This window comes from Henckelia pumila, chromosome 2 (assembly GCF_033568475.1).
Source record: "Henckelia pumila isolate YLH828 chromosome 2, ASM3356847v2, whole genome shotgun sequence".
Classification (NCBI taxonomy): Eukaryota; Viridiplantae; Streptophyta; class Magnoliopsida; order Lamiales; family Gesneriaceae; genus Henckelia; species Henckelia pumila.
In genome coordinates this window covers 145304392-145324962 of record NC_133121.1, presented here as the reverse complement: position 1 = coordinate 145324962, position 20571 = coordinate 145304392, and the positions used below count along the sequence as shown (strand labels likewise).

Genomic DNA, 20571 nt, shown 5'->3' with positions numbered 1-20571 from the left:
TAAAAAATATTTATCGGATATGAATTCAGGTTTGTGAAAAATTCAAATTGCCCGAAGTGGTTATGAGGTAGGGATTAGATTGATATGGCCCGTCCCGAACCCCCCAAATTATTTATGTACTAGCATCCATGCACACGCTTCGCGTTTGATATAATATATAATCTTATGTATTTACATGGAGAAGAATGTAAGAAAGTGGGGTAGTTATATGCTAGTGGGGGTAATTTGGTACAACCATTAAAATGACCAAAAACAGTTATTATAGCACCAAATTACTGAATATACATTATTGATTTTTTTTTTTTGAATATAGTTTTTGGGTATAGACTCATATACATTATTGATTTTTTTTTTGAGCAAACAAGTCAAAACTTCATTAATTCAAAAAAGAGTCACTACAATCACGAAGCAAAAAATCAGAAACAAAAGGTTGGAGCATCATAAAAAATACTAACATATGAATTGGTCGCTCTAGCAAGTGTATGAGCAACTACATTCGCTTGTTGCTTAACAAATCGAACTTTGTAGTCGATTTTTGTTGTGAGTAAGGAGCAACAATCTGCAATTATTGTTCCAAATTCGCTGCGGTCCATCGGATTTGAATGGATAGCATCAACCACCAATTTGAAATCTGTTTCAAAGATGACATGTTGCAAATCCATTGAGATAGCGCAAGTGAGAGCCTCGAGCAGCACCTTCGCCTCAACTTCTCGGACCTCTAGCAGGCCTTGATGTTTGTATATTCTGCACACCATAAATTCCCCGATGTGGTCCCTGATAACCATTGCCGCCCCAATCGATCTCATGTCCTTGAAGATGGCTGCATCAATGTCGCACTTCATGAACCAGGCGGTGGCCGTTCCCGCTTACTATCTTCAGTAGTCAGAATCAAAGAGTTATATTGGGTTTGAGATTTGATATACATTATTGATTATGGTTTGGTGCAAGCATGAGCTAGTATTTTTTTTAAAAGTAATTTAATTTATTGGGAAAAAAAGAAGAAAACAATAATAACTAACTGACGTGACTTCATTTACCCCAGAGATGACAGCCAGACAAACTAACAGACAACGTGATATTTAGAATTTTTTTTAAAAAAAACAATTGAGGAATAGAAATTGAAAAAATTATTCGTGCATAAATGGAAAAAAAGAGCTCAGTAACAAGTGCGCATTACAACAAAGAAGGCGAAAATTCAAATGAAATTACTAAAGGAAAGAATTTCTCATTCAAGGAACATATATAGAAAACGTTCTGATGTGAAATGAAATTTCTCACAGTCTGCCAGAGCTTAATCTAATATCCAAATTTAATAAGGTGGTCACTGCTTCTGAAGGCATTTTCTGGACTTATAGCACTCATTTGTTGACCGAGAAACACATTCCGAGGGCTAGGTTTAGAGAAATTTTGGGAAAAAATCAATGAAGTGTTAACAAGTCAAGAATAAATATAACATGTACAACTGGTTACTTTCACAAGCTAAACAAGTCATATGCGGATTCCAAATGTTTTAACATCGAATTGGACTGAATGATCAATTGCAGAAATATGAAGAAAAATATAGGACCGAAATGAAAACATGGCGTAAAATGAGGGACTATGTTTGGAATTATCATGTACTCAAGAAACACAAAACAAAAAAATCTATTGTGAGACAGTATCACGGATCAATTTTTGAGACGAATCTTTTATTTGGGTCACTCATAAAAAAATATTACTATTTATGCTAAACGCAACACTTTTTATTGTAAAAATATGAGCATGATTGACTTATCTTAGGGATAAAGATTCGTGAGACTGTCAAACAAGAGACCTACTCATTACAAACTTGTATATAAAAAAATTGATCAATCTTAGTCTTCCATTTGTGGGAATATAAAGTTTGTTGTGCAATTGTTTACACTCCATCCATTTTATCAGATTTGAGTATTAAAATTAGTTCCGTCATTTAATTGTGTATTTTGGGTTGAAAAGTATGTCCAGAGATCAAATTATTTTATGCCTTCCATGAGTAATTCTAGTGTGAAAAATTAGAATTGATTCACAGTCATGTCTCTAAGGCTCGGCTTTGGAGAACTTGAGCTCGATTATAAAAAGGCATATGCTCTTTGGAGCTTTGTATCAAGCTCCAAATCCAGACAAATCGATTTGAGTTTTGAGTTTTTGTCAACATTCGAAGGAGACTTATGGTTTGTTTATCATGCTTGTAATTTAAACTTCAATTTCTTGGAATGTAAATTCATTTGCATGAAAGATGACTATGAAATTAAGGACACCATTATCTATATCGAGAAATTCCATTAGTCATACACAGATGGAAAATAAGAACTCAGTAACAAGTGCATTACAAACAACAAATGGCGCTAATATTCAAATGATCATATTACTCAAATAAAGAATTTCTCATATAAGGAACATATACATAGGCACACTAGGCTTTCTCTTGTACCTATAGAAAACCTTATTCTTTGTGTATGAGCCATTAACTATAGTTATCACAATTTTACCAGGCTCTCTAATGTGAAATGAATTTCTAGCAGTCACCCCCATATTCTTCTCCTTTTGAATCAAGATCCTGTACGAACAATCATCTTCTGGTATGAATTACTCTTCGTAGGTCACATCATATCCGACTACCGTCACATCCCATGTCACCGTAACTTCGACCTTGTCATAGGAGTCAGAAGTTAGAAACACGAGAGGAAGCTCAACAGATCACAATACAGTTTTTCTTTTCAAACAGAGAATGCTATCATATGAATTCATAACACAAGAAAACTATGCGTTTGCAGCTGTGTAACTAAAAATCTAATTTTGGTGTCTGATTTTATAACAAATCTTAGAGAAAACCAGGGGCATACCTCATTGATTGGTATCTTAATTTGGTCGGTTGTATTTGCTCTGATATTTTGTTCAAGAACTTTGCATTCTATGGAGAACTCAGTGTCATTCTCTCTTTTCCGGCCACCATATTCAACTTCTATGTTTTCTGGGGTAGCAGCAACCATTGTAGAAGAGTCTCCACCAATTCGAACACTTCTTCTAACATGTTATGGGTATAGACTGATATACATTATTGATTTTTATTTTTAGCAAACAAGTCAAAACTTCATTAATTAAAAAAAGAGTCACTACAATCACGAAGCAAAAAATCAGAAACAAAAGGTTGGAGCATCATAAAAAATACATGGACTAACATATGAATTGGTCACTCTAGCAAGTGTATGAGCAACTACATTTGCTTGTTGCTTAACAAATCGAACTTTGTAGTCGATTTTTGTTGTGAGTAACCATTGTAGAAGAGTCTCCACCAATTCGAACACCTCTTCTAACATGTTATGGGTATAGACTGATATACATTATTGATTTTTTTTTTGAGCAAACAAGTCAAAACTTCATTAATTCAAAAAAGAGTCACTACAATCACGAAGCAAAAAATCAAAAACAAAAGGTTGGAGCATCATAAAAAATACATGGACTAACATATGAATTGGTCGCTCTAGCAAGTGTATGAGCAACTACATTCGCTTGTTGCTTAACAAATCGAACTTTGTAGTCGATTTTTGTTGTGAGTAAGGAGCAACAATCTGCAATTATTGTTCCAAATTCGCTGCGGTCCATCGGATTTGAATGGATAGCATCAACCACCAATTTGAAATCTGTTTCAAAGATGACATGTTGCAAATCCATTGAGATAGCGCAAGTGAGAGCCTCGAGCAGCACCTTCGCCTCAACTTCTCGGACCTCTAGCAGGCCTTGATGTTTGTATATTCTGCACACCATAAATTCCCCGATGTGGTCCCTGATAACCGTTGCCGCCCCAATCGATCTCATCTCCTTGAAGATGGCTGCATCAATGTCGCACTTCATGAACCAGGCGGTGGCCGTTTCCGCTTACTATCTTCAGTAGTCAGAATCAAAGAGTTATATTGGGTTTGAGATGTGATATACATTATTGATTATGGTTTGGTGCAAGCATGAGCTAGTATTTTTTTTAAAAGTAATTTAATTTATTGGGAAAAAAAGAAGAAAACAATAATAACTAACTGACGTGACTTCATTTACCCCAGAGATGACAGCCAGTCAAACTAACAGATAACTTGATATTCAGAATTTTTTTTTAAAAAAACAATTGAGGAATAAAAATTGAAAAAATTATTCGTGCATAAATGGAAAAAAGAGCTCAGTAACAAGTGCGCATTACAACAAAGAAGGCGAAAATTCAAATGAAATTACTAAAAGAAAGAATTTCTCATTCAAGGAACATATATAGAAAACCTTCTGATGTGAAATGAAATTTCTCACAGTCTGCTAAAGCTTTATGTATTGTTTGGTAGAGCTTCTTAGAAGCACTTCTTAGCTTTTCCGTTAACAAAAATTTGAAATTTTGTGAAATTTTTTTAACAAAAAACTAAAAAGTGCTTTCTAAAAGCTCTCCCAAACACTACCTTAATCTAATATCCAAATTTAATAAGGTGGTCACTGCTTCTGAAGGCATTTTCTGGACTTATAGCACTCATTTGTTGAACGAGAAACACATTCCGAGGGCTAGGTTTAGAGAAATTTTGGGAAAAAATCAATGAAGTGTTAACAAGTCAAGAATAAATATAACATGTACAACCGGTTACTTTCACAAGCTAAACAAGTCATATGCGGATTCCAAATGTTTTAACATCGAATTGGACTGAATGATCAATTGCAGAAATATGAAGAAAAATATAGGACCGAAATGAAAACATGGCGTAAAACGAGGGACTATGTTAGGAATTATCATGTACTCAAGAAACACAAAACAAAAAAATCTATTGTGAGACAGTATCACGGATCAATTTTTGAGACGAATCTTCTATTTGGGTCACTCATAAAAAAATATTACTATTTATGCTAAACGCAACACTTTTTATTGTAAAAATATGAGCATGGTTGACTTATCTCAGGGATAAAGATTCGTGAAACTGTCAAACAAGAGACCTACTCATTACAAACTTGTATATAATTGATCAATCTTAGTCTTCCATTTGTGGGAATATAAAGTTTTTTGTGCAATTGTTTACACTCCATCCATTTTATCAGATTTGAGTATTAAAATTAGTTCCGTCATTTAATTGTGTATTTTGGGTTGAAAAGTATGTCCAGAGATCAAATTATTTTATGCCTTCCATGAGTAATTCTAGTGTGAAAAATTAGAATTGATTCACAGTCATGTCTTTAAGGCTCGGCTTTGGAGAACTTGAGCTCGATTATAAAAAGGCATATGCTCTTTGGAGCTTTGTATCAAGCTCCAAATCCAGACAAATCGATTTGAGTTTTGAGTTTTTGTCAACATTCGAATGAGACTTATGGTTTGTTTATCATGCTTGTAATTTAAACTTCAATTTCTTGGAATGTAAATTCATTTGCATGAAAGATGACTATGAAATTAAGGACACCATTATCTATATCGAGAAATTCCATTAGTCATACACAGATGGAAAATAAGAACTCAGTAACAAGTGCATTACAAACAACAAATGGCGCTAATATTCAAATGATCATATTACTCAAATAAAGAATTTCTCATTTAAGGAACATATACATAGGCACACTAGGCTTGCTCTTGTACCTATAGAAAACCTTATTCTTTGTGTTTGAGCCATTAACTATAATTATCTCAATTTTCCCAGGCTCTCTAATGTGAAATGAATTTCTAGCAGTCACCCCCATATTCTTCTCCTTTTGAATCAAGATCCTGCACGAACAATCATCTTCTGGTATGAATTACTCTTCGTAGGTCACATCATATCCGACTACCGTCACATCCCATGTCACCGTAACTTCGACCTTGTCATAGGAGTCAGAAGTTAGAAACACGAGAGGAAGCTCAACAGATCACAATACAGTTTTTCTTTTCAAACAGAGAATGCTATCATATGAATTCATAACACAAGAAAACTATGCGTTTGCAGCTGTGTAACTAAAAATCTAATTTTGGTGTCTGATTTTATAACAAATCTTAGAGAAAACCAGGGGCATACCTCATTGATTGGTATCTGAATTTGGTCGTTTGTATTTGCTCTGATATTTTGTTCAAGAACTTTGTCATCTATAGAGAACTCAGTGTCATTCTCTCTTTTCCGGCCACCATATTCAACTACTATGTTTTCTGGGGTAGCAGCAACCATTGTAGAAGAGTCTCCACCAATTCGAACACCTCTTCTAACATGTTATGGGTATAGACTGATATACATTATTGATTTTTTTTTGAGCAAACAAGTCAAAACTTCATTAATTAAAAAAAGAGTCACTACAATCACGAAGCAAAAAATCAAAAACAAAAGGTTGGAGCATCATAAAAAATACATGGACTAACATATGAATTGGTCGCTCTAGCAAGTGTATGAGCAACTACATTCGCTTGTTGCTTAACAAATCGAACTTTGTAGTCGATTTTTGTTGTGAGTAACCATTGTAGAAGAGTCTCCACCAATTCGAACACCTCTTCTAACATGTTATGGGTATAGACTGATATACATTATTGATTTTTTTTTTTGAGCAAACAAGTCAAAACTTCATTAATTCAAAAAAGAGTCACTACAATCATGAAGCAAAAAATCAGAAACAAAAGGTTGGAGCATCATAAAAAATACTAACATATGAATTGGTCGCTCTAGCAAGTGTATGAGCAACTACATTCGCTTGTTGCTTAACAAATCGAACTTTGTAGTCGATTTTTGTTGTGAGTAAGGAGCAACAATCTGCAATTATTTTTCCAAATTCGCTGCGGTCCATCGGATTTGAATGGATAGCATCAACCACCAATTTGAAATCTGTTTCAAAGATGACATGTTGCAAATCCATTGAGATAGCGCAAGTGAGAGCCTCGAGCAGCACCTTCGCCTCAACTTCTCGGACCTCTAGCAGGCCTTGATGTTTGTATATTCTGCACACCATAAATTCCCCGATGTGGTCCCTGATAACCATTGCCGCCCCAATCGATCTCATGTCCTTGAAGATGGCTGCATCAATGTCGCACTTCATGAACCAGGCGGTGGCCGTTCCCGCTTACTATCTTCAGTAGTCAGAATCAAAGAGTTATATTGGGTTTGAGATTTGATATACATTATTGATTATGGTTTGGTGCAAGCATGAGCTAGTATTTTTTTTAAAAGTAATTTAATTTATTGGGAAAAAAAGAAGAAAACAATAATAACTAACTGACGTGACTTCATTTACCCCAGAGATGACAGCCAGACAAACTAACAGACAACGTGATATTTAGAATTTTTTTTAAAAAAACAATTGAGGAATAGAAATTGAAAAAATTATTCGTGCATAAATGGAAAAAAAGAGCTCAGTAACAAGTGCGCATTACAACAAAGAAGGCGAAAATTCAAATGAAATTACTAAAGGAAAGAATTTCTCATTCAAGGAACATATATAGAAAACGTTCTGATGTGAAATGAAATTTCTCACAGTCTGCCAGAGCTTAATCTAATATCCAAATTTAATAAGGTGGTCACTGCTTCTGAAGGCATTTTCTGGACTTATAGCACTCATTTGTTGACCGAGAAACACATTCCGAGGGCTAGGTTTAGAGAAATTTTGGGAAAAAATCAATGAAGTGTTAACAAGTCAAGAATAAATATAACATGTACAACTGGTTACTTTCACAAGCTAAACAAGTCATATGCGGATTCCAAATGTTTTAACATCGAATTGGACTGAATGATCAATTGCAGAAATATGAAGAAAAATATAGGACCGAAATGAAAACATGGCGTAAAATGAGGGACTATGTTAGGAATTATCATGTACTCAAGAAACACAAAACAAAAAAACTATTGTGAGACAGTATCACGGATCAATTTTTGAGACGAATCTTCTATTTGGGTCACTCATAAAAAAATATTACTATTTATGCTAAACGCAACACTTTTTATTGTAAAAATATGAGCATGGTTGACTTATCTCAGGGATAAAGATTCGTGAGACTGTCAAACAAGAGACCTACTCATTACAAACTTGTATATAAAAAAATTGATCAATCTTAGTCTTCCATTTGTGGGAATATAAAGTTTGTTGTGCAATTGTTTACACTCCATCCATTTTATCAGATTTGAGTATTAAAATTAGTTCCGTCATTTAATTGTGTATTTTGGGTTGAAAAGTATGTCCAGAGATCAAATTATTTTATGCCTTCCATGAGTAATTCTAGTGTGAAAAATTAGAATTGATTCACATTCATGTCTCTAAGGCTCGGCTTTGGAGAACTTGAGCTCGATTATAAAAAGGCATATGCTCTTTGGAGCTTTGTATCAAGCTCCAAATCCAGACAAATCGATTTGAGTTTTGAGTTTTTGTCAACATTCGAAGGAGACTTATGGTTTGTTTATCATGCTTGTAATTTAAACTTCAATTTCTTGGAATGTAAATTCATTTGCATGAAAGATGACTATGAAATTAAGGACACCATTATCTATATCGAGAAATTCCATTAGTCATACACAGATGGAAAATAAGAACTCAGTAACAAGTGCATTACAAACAAAAAATGGCGCTAATATTCAAATGATCATATTACTCAAATAAAGAATTTCTCATTTAAGGAACATATACATAGGCACACTAGACTTGCTCTTGTACCTATAGAAAACCTTATTCTTTGTGTATGAGCCATTAACTATAGTTATCACAATTTTCCCAGGCTCTCTAATGTGAAATGAATTTCTAGCTGTACGAACAATCATCTTCTGGTATGAATTACTCTTCGTAGGTCACATCATATCCGACTACCGTCACATCCCATGTCACCGTAACTTCGACCTTGTCATAGGAGTCAGAAGTTAGAAACACGAGAGGAAGCTCAACAGATCACAATACAGTTTTTCTTTTCAAACAGAGAATGCTATCATATGAATTCATAACACAAGAAAACTATGCGTTTGCAGCTGTGTAACTAAAAATCTAATTTTGGTGTCTGATTTTATAACAAATCTTAGAGAAAACCAGGGGCATACCTCATTGATTGGTATCTGAATTTGGTCGGTTGTATTTGCTCTGATATTTTGTTCAAGAACTTTGTCATCTATGGAGAACTCAGTGTCATTCTCTCTTTTCCGGCCACCATATTCAACTACTATGTTTTCTGGGGTAGCATATCTACATTTCAGCCAATTCAAATACTTCAAACTTTATGCCATTAAAATAGATAATCAAGATTCATAAACTAGAAATTCACATAGATATGGAACAAAATATTTACTTGAGAAGGGTTTCTGTAACTTTTGATGGCTTCACAAAAATGAATTTGCTCTTGCTTCTTTGTGTGATGAGCCGTAAATTCAGAGCATGTAGAGCCATAAACCAAGATGGAACATGTAAGATTAACTGCATCCATGAAATCATAAGAACGATAACTTCATTTTTCAAACTAAGAACACATATACTTGAATGAATTGATTAGTCAATCTTAATCCATGGGGTCCCTTTTCTGGAGAGGAAAAACAAGCAATTAATCTTACATTTTTGTACACCATTCTAGGATAATGATCATGAAGCAAGGCTATCATTTTCTTGCAAATCAGGATGATCTCTTTGATAGCAGTTCCGGGAGCATTCTTCAAATCAATAATCTGGATAATCGAATCCTATTCACCAGGCCTGAAATGGAGATTCTGAATCCCTCTTTCAATACACTACACCATCCACCTCAAGAAAGTTTTGAATCTCTCACCATTGCTCGAGAATTTTTTCTTTGTTTTCTTGCCCAATATATTGTAACATAAAGGGCGGCCTTCTTTATCCATTCGATTACTGAACCACAAATAATCAGGCTCGGGTCTTAAATTCTCTTCGAGAATTTTATCTGCCTTACAATTTGCACGCCATTTCAGGGTCCTCCGCAGCAAAGTGAATGCCTCATGCACCTCGTAATTCTTCGCTTTCAAGAATTTCATCAGGATAATACCTAACCCCTCGTGATTTTCACTAGGCAATAAAGGGACACCCCACAGCCTAATGAAAGGGCCCATGTCCTGATTTAATATTTAATGATCAAATAACCAGGATTAATTAATGTAAACAGCGAAAACGAGTTAAAAATTTGCGTTTGGGCCTACAGAAATTTCGGCATGACCTATTCGTAAATAGGACATCCCAAAAACCTATACAACACAACCAGCAATATATACTCGAAAATAGAGTCACAACTCCAATTTACAAACCTATAGCCGCACTGGTCAGGACTAAACACATGCAGAGCCGGCAAGGCTCGATCACACAAATAACAATCCAAAACAAAGTCCAAAACTATCGATACAGATACACAGGGCATCACCCCGGCAAATATAAAACTCGCTAAACTAATATATACATATATCTGGGAACTCGACTCCACGCTCATCTCACTGGGTACCACTAGATAACGCTCCACCAGATGCGTCAAATCCCCCTGGATAACCTGCTATGGAATCACAAACAACCACAACATAAAAAGAAAACAGGGGTCGGACCCCAGTACAACGAACTATAAAAATTACGACAAATATAACTGACATGAATAAAATAAAGTACAATGCAATGAAATGCAATGTAATGCGTGACAGGTATCAATAGAATAAGGGATACCAAATGGAGTCCAAACGAAACGTATCACAATAATCTCAGTGGCCACCCGTGCCAGGAACGCAGCAGACCTCGAATCATCACTGCTAATCCATACACGTAGCATCGGAGGGTGACAGGAGCGACCCATCCAGCCTCATGCTGTCATCAGGAGTGTCGTACGTAGCATCGGAGGGCGACAGGAGCTACCTGTCCGTGCCTCATGCTATCTCAGGAGTGCACTAACAATGTCACTCGCTCCATGATGACTCAATACATCTCAAGAGATCAATATCAATAGTAATCAAAGGAGTCAAGGCTCAACGTGCTATGAAAAATTGTAAATGAATGAATGCAATCATATAATCCACATAAGCACATAAAGAACTTTATCACTCATTACAAAATACTTAATATCATTACATGTCCTTATAGACGTCGTAATATAAACAGCTCATACGTACCTCAACCAACACTTAATTTACCACAGAAATATCTCAAGTAATTCTCGAATAGTACAATCCTGTGGAAAACCATTGATATCATATTAATTCATGTTTCCGTTTACAAATCTGAAAATTATCGGAACTAATTCTAAAAATCAAACTAACATTTCCTTAACTTCACATCTCATATTAAATCATCCTATCAATGTCCAAATATCAAATAAATAACTCGAAAAGTCGAAATACCCAACACTGCATATCTGAATTTTCCAGAAAAATTGTTCAAAAATCCTGAAATTAATATATAACAATTCTAACACATCTAAACATCCAAAAAACGATTTAAACATCTCTATAATTCGAAAATCCAACATAATATAATCTGAAATTTTGAAATAATTCCCAAATCTATTCTGAAAAATAACCATACCTCAATTCAACTGAAATATAACACCTACAATCAAGAATTAAACAAATATCAATCACTGGAATTCAAATTAACCAAACAAAGCCCCAAAATTCGAAACCTTATCTCGAAATCTACCTCTGGAACTTCCGAATTTTGTGCAAAGCTTCGAGTTTAAGCACTGAACAACCTAAACCAAGGTTATTTTTCCAAATTCCGGCAAACACGAGCGGCGACGGCAGCAACTGGTCGGACGGAGTTTTTGAGACGACGATGAAACCTTGCGAAATGGGTATCAAAAGAAAGCTTACGTCGCGAGGAATCCAGAACTATATTTATTTTTGAAAATCGATAACCGACGGAAAAGTTACGGCGATTTGAAGCGAAGAAGAAACTTTAAAACAAAAGAACAGAGAATGGGAACGCGACTTGAGGAGAGAGAGAGCAAGGTAAGGATACATATCATATATCTATATATCTATATATTGATATATATCCATTAAAATATATTCCAATTTAATTGTGTGTTCTATTTTATTCATTCGGGGTTAAAACTTGACCCGGTTTGAGTTATTTCAACTCTTGTGTGCTTTATAAATTAAATATGCATTTTAATATCGTCTATAAACCGATATTTAGTAATACATATTTTTAACACACGAATTAATTAATATAGTCAAATCGGGTCCTTACATTTCTCCCCCTCTAAAAACAAGATTTCGTCCTCGAAATTAACACACATCAAACTTATATACAAAGTGGTTAAACATCTACCACTGATAGTACATAGGAAAATTAGAGTACATGGAATAAGTCATCATATTTTCAAACAAGTGAGGCCATTCTTGACGCATTCTAGACTCCAATTCCCATGTGGCTTCTTCTCTCCCATGTCTACTCCATTCCACCATAACTAAAGGAATCGTCTTGTTCCTAAGTTGCTTTTCTTTACGATCAAGAATCTGCACTGGATATTCAACATAGCTAAGGGAACTATCCAACTCCACATCACCAGCCCTCAAGATATGAGAAGGATTTGGTTCATACTTCCGCAGCATAGATACGTGAAATACATCATGTATCGCAGACAAACTCTGCGGCAAGTTCAAACGATACGCCAAAATACCAATCTTCTCGACAATCTCGTACGGACCGATATAACGAGGAGCTAATTTCCCTTTACGCCCAAATCTCATAGTACCACGAAATGGTGATACTTTCAAGAAAACAAAATCGCCAACCTGAAATTCTAAAGGTCTACGCCTGCTATTAGCATAGCTAGCTTGACGATCCTGGGCTGCTTTCATTCTTTTCCTGATCAGTTCAACTTTTTCTTTCATTTCTTGAATAAACTCTGGTCCGGACAACTGTCGTTCTCCTACTTCTTCCCAACATATCGGAGATCTACATTTTCTGCCATACAAGGCTTCAAATGGTGCCATCCCGATAGATACTTGATAACTATTATTGTAAGAGAATTCCACCAAAGCTAAAGATTATTGCCAACCACCACTGAAATCCATCACAACAGCTCGTAATAAATCTTCAAGCGTCTGAATAGTTCTTTCAGATTGTCCATCTGTCTGTGGATGATATGCAGTACTCATGACCAATTTAGAACCCAAAGCTGATTGCAAACTAGACCAAAACTTAGAAGTAAATCTGGGATCACGGTCTGATACTACAGTAACTGGCACACCATGCAATCGCACTATCTGATCAATGTAAATTTTCGCCATTTTCGTATATGTCCAAGTACGATCATATGGAATAAAATGGGCAGATTTAGACAATCTATCCACAATAACCCAAATGGCATCACAACCACGATTAGATCGAGGTAGGTGTGTCACGAAATCCATAGTAATGTGTTCCCAATTCCACTGTGGTACTTCAAGACTAATTAACATACCACCTAGTCTCATTCTTTCAGCCTTAACTTGTTGACACGTCAGACACTTAGCCACAAAGTCAGAAATATCATTCTTCATACCTTCTCACCAGTAATGGGCTTTCAAAATATGATACATCTTTCGAATTCCAGGATGTACACTATGTCGACTACAATGAGCTTCTCGTAGTATATCTTCTTTCAAATCTATCAAATTCGGAACCACAAGTCTACCATTATAACGCAAACATACATCAGAAGCAACAAGGAATTTCCCTGACTGACCAGCTGGAGTTAATTCTTTCAAGTGATGAATATATGGATCAGTCTTTTGTGCTGCTTTGATTTTCGAAATTATTCGTGGTTCAACTTGAATAGATGAAACTATGAAATGATTACCTTTAGCTGGATAAGTCCATCCTGAAGTTCCCAAATGCTCATGAACTTTAGAAATAGTTAAAGATGCCAACATCTTAGTATGAACTTTTCTGCTCAAAGCATCTGCAACTTGATTCACATTTCCTGGCTGGTATTGAATATCACAATCAAAATCCTTAAGCAGTTCCAACCATCGACGTTGTCTCATATTCAAATCAAACTGTGTGAATAAATATTTCAGACTCTTATGATCGGAATAAATCACAAACTGTTCACCGTACATATAATGACGCCATATTTTCAATGCATGCACAATGGCAGCCAATTCTAAATCATGAACTAGATAACGAGTCTCATGTGGTTTCAATCGACGAGATGCATACGCAATCACGCGTCCATTTTGCATCAAAACACAACCCAGTCCATTCAAAGAAGCATCTGTACAAACAACAAATCCACCTGAGCCTGAAGGTAATGCTAGTATTGGAGCCGTAGTCAATTTCTCTTTCAAAGTCTGGAAACTAGCTTCACATTCTTCAGTCCACACAAAACGTCGATCTTTTTGCGTCAATATAGCATAGGCCTAGCTATTTCAGAAAATCCCTTGATGAAACGCCTGTAATATCCAGCCAAACCCAAAAAGCTACGAATCTCAGAGACATTGGTTGGTCTGGACCAATTAAGAACAACTTCAATTTTACTAGGATCGACAGATACTCCTTGTGCTGATATCACATGTCCTAGAAATAATACTCTGTCCAACCAAAATTCACACTTCGAAAACTTAGCATATAATTGTGATATTCTGAGTTTCTCAAGTACTAATATCAAATGTTCTTTATGCTCCTTTCTTGACTTAGAATAAATCAAAATGTCATCAATGAACACGATAACAAATCGATCTATAAACTCCCAAAACACACGATTCATTAAATCCATAAAAACTGCTGGAGCATTAGTCAACCCAAAAGGAACAACTAAGAATTCATAATGCCCGTAACGCGTTCGAAATGCTGTTTTGGGAACATTTTCCTCTCGAACTCTAAGTTGATGATATCCGGAACGAAGATCAATTTTAGAATACACAGACGTACCCTGCAACTGATCAAACAAGTCATCAATTCGTGGCAAAGGATACTTATTCTTCACAGTAGCCTGGTTCAATTGCCGATAATCGATGCACATTCTCATCGTTCCGTCTTTCTTCTTCACAAACAAGACTGGAGCACCCCAAGGTGACACACTTGGTCTAATATACCCTTTTTCCAGCAAATCTTGCAATTGCGTCTTAAGTTCTTTCAATTCTGCTGGAGCTAATCGATATGGGGCTCGAAAAATCGGACTTGTCCATGGAATCAACTCAATGCTAAGATCTATTTCCCTCTGAGGCGGAAAACCCGGAATCTCATCAGGAAATACATCAGGAAAATCCTTGACGATAGGAATATCTGAAACTTTCAATTTCTCTTCCTTCGTCGCATCAAGAGCATAAATCATAAATCCTTCATTTCCTATCGACAATAATCTAAACATTTCCATTGCCGATACTAATGGAATGCGAGATTGTGAATCAGTACCATAAAAATTCCACTTATTGCCATAATACGGTCTAAATCTCATAATGCCATGGAAACAATCAACAGTAGCTCTATAATTCATCAGTGTATCCATACCCAGAATACAATCAAAATCAGATATAGCTAGTTTGATTAAATTGGTTATCATGATCTTATCCTCAAATCTAATCACATAATTCAAAACAATCTCATTAGACATCAAGAAAACACCAGCAGGAGTAGCTACAGACACATTATCCAACAACGGAGTAAAAGCAATCTCATGCTCATCAGCAAATGTAACGGATAAAAATGAATGAGATGCTCCTGTGTCTATCAAGATACGTGCAGGATACTCAAAAATGTAACAAATACCTGCAATAACTCCCCAGGTGCATCTTGTGCCTGATCCTGAGTCATAGCATGGACTTGAGCCTGCTGTGGACCTAGAAAATGCTGCTGACTCTGAGGAGATGGATACCTAGGCTGCTGCGTTGGCTGTACCAAAAAATAAGGTTGTGTAGGAGCAAACTGCGGTACAAGTACAGATGGCCTGAACGATGGTCGCCGAGGAAACTGGCCAAACTATTGTGGTTGCACTTGCTGTCTTCCAGCATTTGGACATACTCTAGACGAATGTCCAGCCTGCCCACAAGTATAACAAATTCATGGAAATCCTGTACAATGTGCACTCAAATGATTACCACCATATCTGTCACAGTACACCCTACCAGACGATCCAACTGAACTCCCACCACGACTACCACTGGAACTGGACGAACTAGACTGTGGCTTCTTTTTAAATGGCTTCCCCCTAGCTTTAAACCAAGGCCTTTTCGCTTGCTGAGAAGACTGAATAGGCTGATATGAAGGTAAACCCATTGGTGTCTGTGAACTACTTCCAGCTCCTTGAGGAACAGATGCTGGGATTGATTGTGGTTCACCCCTGAGTAGACTCGCTTCAATCTTCTTTGCCTTTTCTACCGCTTTCATATAAGTCGATGGAGTTCCAGTAGTCACCAAAGTATGGATCGTTCGTGTAAGCCCCTTCAGAAAATGTGAAAGATTTGACCGATCATTCTTTGCAACATGTGGGACATAAGGCAAAAGAGCAGAAAACTGAGAAGCATAGTCAGCAACATATTTATTGCCTTGCACCAACAGATTAAATTCATCTTCTTTAGCAGAATAATAAGATGGTGGTGCATATTCTTGTGCAAATTGAGTACAAAATACTTTCCATGTAATCTTTTCACCAGAATCAGAAAGTGTTTCTGCTGTCATTTCCCACCAAAGTTGCGCTCGGTCTTTAAGTTAAAAAGGAACTAACTTCAGTCGAATTTCATCAGGATATTCTAGTCCATTAAACATATTGTTGAGACTTTTCAACCAACTAGCAGCTTTCTCACTTCCTTCATTGCCAAATAACTTTTGCGGACGCAACTCCTGAAATTGAGAAATTATTAATCGAATTCCTCCCATTTTCTCTGTCAATTGGGCTACTGGATCAGACTCAGCCTGAATCGCTTTTCCTTCGTCAGGATTTACCCGTGGTTGTTGTTCCACCTCTAAATCCACATCTTTCGGAGGATGGACAACTGGTCGACCACGTCTTCCCCTGACAATATCATCAAGATTTCTAATATTTTCTGCTACAGACTCTTCTACAACTTCCTTCCCTTTTCTACCTCTTCCTCCTGGTGCCATTCTACAAGACACAAGGATTTAAATACATGCAGAAATAACGTAACGAACAGAAAACCATGATAGGAACTCAGAGTTCTAATAAGAATTCATAAACTAAGGTAGAAAGCCAAGAACTACTGGTTCTATCAGTTAAGTTCAAATAATAAACACAACAAACAAGTCACGTAATAACAAGTAGTCAAACACATACGCAACCATTTTGTTAGTGTCTAAACTCAAGTGTCCTAGACTCTAATTCGAGCATATCCCAGTATACGCTCTGATACCAAATGAAAGGGCCCATATCCTGATTTAATATTTAATGATCAAACAACCAGGATTAATTAATGTAAACAGCAAAAACGAGTTAAAAATTTGCGTTTGGGCCTACAGAAATTTCGGCATGACCTATTCGTAAATAGGACATCCCAAAAACCTGTACAACACAACCAGCAATATATACTCGAAAATAGAGTCACAACTCCAATTTACAAACCTATAGCCGCACTGGCCAGGACTAAACACATGCAGAGCCGACAAGGCTAGATCACACAAATAACAATCCAAAACAAAGTCCAAAACTATCGATACAGATACACAGGGCATCACCTCGGCAAATATAAAACTCGCTAAACTAATATATACATATATCTGGGAACTCGACTCCACGCTCGTCTCACTGGGTACCACTAGATGACGCTCCACCAAATGCGTCAAATCCCCCTGGATAACCTGCTATGGAATCACAAACAACCACAGCATAAAAAGAAAACAGGGGTCGGACCCCAGTACGACGAACTATAAAAATTACGAAAAATATAACTGACATGAATAAAATAAAGTACAATGCAATGAAATGCAATGTAATGCGTGACAGGTATCAATAGAATAAGGGATACCAAATGGAGTCCAAACGAAACGTATCACAATAATCTCAGTGGCCACCCATGCCAGGAACGTAGCAGACCTCGAATCATCACTGCTAATCCATACACGTAGCATCGGAGGGTGACAGGAGCGACCCGTCCAGCCTCATGCTGTCATCAGGAGTGTCGTACGTAGCATCGGAGGGCAACAGGAGCTACCTGTCCGTGCCTCATGCTATCTCAGGAGTGCACTAAACAATGTCACTCGCTCCATGATGACTCAATACATCTCAAGAGATCAATATCAATAGTAATCAAAGGAGTCAAGGCTCAACGTGCTATGAAAAATTGTAAATGAATGAATGCAATCATATAATCCACATAAGCACATAAAGCACTTTATCACTCATTACAAAATACTTAATATCATTACATGTCCTTATAGACGTCGTAATATAAACAGCTCATACGTACCTCAACCAACACTTAATTTACCACATAAATATCTTATGTATTTCTCGAATAGTACAATCCTGTGGAAAACCATTGATATCATATTAATTCCTGTTTCCGTTTACAAATCTGAAAATTATCGGAATTAATTCTAAAAATCAAACTAACATTTCCTTAACTTCACATCTCATATTAAATCATCCTATCAATGTCCAAATATCAAATAAATAACTCGAAAAGTCGAAATACCCAACACTGCATATCTGAATTTTCCATAAAAATTGTTCAAAAATCCTGAAATTAATCTATAACAATTCTAACACATCTAAACATCCAAACAACGATTTAAACATCTCTATAATTCGAAAATCCAACATAATATAATCTGAAATTTTGAAATAATTCCCAAATCTATTCTGAAAAATAACCATACCTCAATTCAACTGAAATATAACACCTACAATCAAGAATTAAACAAATATCAATCACTGGAATTCAAATTAACCAAAAAAAGCCCCAAAATTCGAAACCTAATCTCGAAATCTACCTCTGGAACTTCCGAATTTTGTGCAAAGCTTCGAGTTTAAGCTCTAAACAACCTAAACCAAGGTTATTTTTCCGAATTCCGGCGAACACGAGCGGCGACGGCAGCAACTGGTCGGACGGAGTTTTTGAGACGGCGATGAAACCTTGCGAAATGGGTATCAAAAGAAAGCTTACGTCGCGAGGAATCCAGAACTATATTTATTTTCGAAAATCGATAACTGACGGAAAAGTTACGACGATTTGAAGCGACGAAGAAACTTTAAAACAAAAGAACAGAGAATGGAAACGCGACTTGAGGAGAGAGAGAGCAAGGTAAGGATACATATCATATATCTATATATCTATATATTGATATATATCCATTAAAATATATTCCAGTTTAATTGTGTGTTCTATTTTATTCATTCGGGGTTAAAATTTGACCCGATTTGAGTTATTTTAACTCTTGTGTGCTCTATAAATTAAATATGCATTTTAATATCGTCTATAAACCGATATTTAGTAATACATATTTTTAACATACGAATTAATTAATATAGTAAAATCGGGTCCTTACACTAATGTCCTTCAAATCTCGTTTGCTGGCTTCTTCTTGGGAGGGAAAAACCCATTTTTTCAGGCCAAACAGATAGTTTCCACGAATTGCATCCTCCACCCTACATCGAAACTCAAGCAGGGCCTCCTTTCGTGCGGCGGTGCGGTGTTTCAGGTTGAGATTTTGACGAAAATATTTTTGATTGAAATTGAAATGAAATGGACCAAATTATTTTGTTTTGACCTAATCACATACATTAGTACACGGGCGCTTACATCTCAGGTGCGATGAGTCAATATTTATTTTTTGGGGTACAACTCAAAAGATTTCACACTTTTTAATAATAATTATAATTATAATTAATTATAATTATAATTAATTAGCATAATTGCACACAATGTGACGAATTTTTTTATTGTACTTAATTTCAATTAAAAAATTTAATAAATTTATAGTAGAAAAAATAACTCTTTTTGGGTTAAAAATGGCGATAACCAAAACATCATTACTTCTATTAGGTATTCTCCATTCCATTAGGTTGCGTTAGGATTTAAATATTTTAAATCCATGAATTTCGATTATAATTAATTTAGTATTAACCATGAAATATAGAGAAATCTCAAATTCATAGCTTAATTATTTACACATTACTTAGATGGATTAAAAAATATTCTAAATCACCACTATATTGGATAAACTTAAAATCAATCATAACTACCATGAATTACCATATAAACATAAACGAAGTGGATTTGATGTTTATGGCGCTACTTCTCTAAACAACAAAAATGTATTGAAATCCATTGATTTGAAATACTTCCATCCAAGCGGAGCCGTTTTTTCAAATAATTTGGAATTTGAAAATAGATATAAATTATTATTAATTTTCAAATAAAATAAATGTACTATATATTATGTACAAAATTTGGGATGAGAATGGAAGAAATAACTAAATGAAAAAAGAAAAGAATTTGAGATAGTGGAGAAAAGTGGTTTATTGTGTGTTTTTATTATATATTTATTTTATATTTTAGCATACCAAGAGACCAACTAAGTAGAGATGTCAAACAGGGAGGCCCGCCCCGCCCCGCTCCAATCGACGGCCCGTTTGGGTTGGCCCGTTTAGGTCTAACTCTAAACGGTACGCTAAAACCCCAACCCAACCACTAACCAGCCCCGCCGCGGGTTGCGAGCTAGGCGAGCCAAACCGTCGAAAATTAAATAAAA

General features: G+C 35.9%; 1 pseudogene; it reads right to left on the bottom strand.

The window, feature by feature from the left end:
- Positions 1–2403: 2403 nt before the first annotated feature.
- Positions 2404–19878, bottom strand: LOC140878624 (patellin-4-like; annotated as a pseudogene).
- Positions 19879–20571: the final 693 nt, after the last annotated feature.